Source organism: Heptranchias perlo, chromosome 20 (genome assembly GCF_035084215.1).
Source record: "Heptranchias perlo isolate sHepPer1 chromosome 20, sHepPer1.hap1, whole genome shotgun sequence".
Classification (NCBI taxonomy): domain Eukaryota; kingdom Metazoa; phylum Chordata; class Chondrichthyes; order Hexanchiformes; family Hexanchidae; genus Heptranchias; species Heptranchias perlo.
The window spans coordinates 29633715-29635346 of record NC_090344.1 but is presented as its reverse complement, the minus strand read 5'-3'; the positions used below and the strand labels follow the sequence as shown (position 1 = coordinate 29635346).

General features: G+C 43.9%; 1 non-coding gene across 1 annotated transcript; it reads left to right on the top strand.

The window, feature by feature from the left end:
- Positions 1 to 696: 696 nt before the first annotated feature.
- Positions 697 to 778, top strand: trnas-gcu (transfer RNA serine (anticodon GCU)). The gene has a single exon. It is a non-coding gene; the product is annotated as a tRNA-Ser (tRNA).
- Positions 779 to 1632: the final 854 nt, after the last annotated feature.

Genomic DNA, 1632 nt, shown 5'->3' with positions numbered 1-1632 from the left:
GAACACCATGATTGAATCTGCCTCCACCACCCCCTCGGGCGGTGTATTCCAGATCCTAAACACTCGCTGTGTCGAAAAGTTTTTCCTCATGTCACCTTTGGTTATTTTGCCAAACACCTTAAATCTATGTTCTCTGGTCCTTGAACCTTCCGCCAATTGGAACAGTTTCTCTCTATCTCCTCTGTCCAGATTCTTCATGATTTTGAATACCTCTATCAAATCTCCTAGTAACCATCTCTGTTCCAAGCAGAACAACCCCAGCTTCTCCAATCTATTCATGAAACGTATACCCCTCATCCCTGGAATCATTGTAGTAAATCTCTTCTGTGGGGATTCGTTAGTAACATCGCCGAATCCACCACCATCAACATACTAGTGGTCATCATTAACCAGAAATTTAACTGGACCAGCTACATAAATATTGCGGCGACAAGAGCAGGCCAGAGGCTGGATATTCTGCGCCAAGTGACTCACCTTCTAACTCCCTAAAGCCGTTCAACCATTTCCAAGGCGCAAGTTGAGTGAGTTGGAATAATCATGTGATGGTCATCGACCTGAAACGTTAACTCTGTTTCTATGTCGAAAGATTCTGCCTGACCTGCTGAGGATATACACATTTACAGTTTTTATTTCAGATTGGCAACATAGCCAGAATTTTAATTTTGAATAAAGGGGGTTTCGCACGTTTCTGTATGCGACGAGGTGGCCGAGAGGTTAAGGCGATGGACTGCTAATCCATTGTGCTCTGCACGCGTGGGTTCGAATCCCATCCTCGTCGTTATTGCGTTTAAGTTTTGTTTCTCCCATTCAGTCCACCCAGAAAGTCTGGTGAAAGTCCCATCCTTCTCGAAACGGCAGACGAAGGGTTTTGCATTGTCTGCTGAAATCAGCAACAGTTCCTTCCAGGAAGGTGTTGAGATTGTGAGATTGTGAGATCGCGAAATATCAGAGTGTACATTGGTGTCATTGTAAAATGAGTAAATCTTATGGTCAACGTAAGAGAAACTTACGTCCCATAATTATGATTTATGTCCGGATCATTTCGTGTCTGTGTCTGTTTAAAAGGGATGTGCTGTCAGTCCCGGATCATTCTGTGTGCGTTTTACGCGATTTTCTTGATGCCTTTTTCCTTCTGAACTGAAATGACGATCCTCTCTCGAGAAAAAGGTTCACCGCCTGCTTCGGGCAACTGGTCGGAAAAATAACAAAAACTGATGAGACCAAGTTCATTCTGCTGGGCTTCCATTCCAAGCTCCGCACTCTATCCCCCATTCAGACCCACTCCCGCCTGGACAGTATAATCTGCGATATTCATAAGGGAATGGAGAAGCAGAATATCACGGTTATAATTTTCTTCGTTGCTCAACACTGAATAGCTTCAATTGCAATGATTCAGAAGGTAATCATAGAATCATAGAATCTTACATCACAGAAGGAGGCCATTCGGCCGTCGTGCCAGTGCCGGCTTTTTCGAAGACCTGTCCAAATTAGACCCACACCCCAGATTTTTCCCAATAATCATGCAAATTAGTCCTCTTCAATTATGTCCAATTGCCTTTTGAATGATTCTATGGAATCTGCTTCCACCACCCTTTCAGGAAGTGCGTTCCTGATCTTAACAACCCTCTGTGT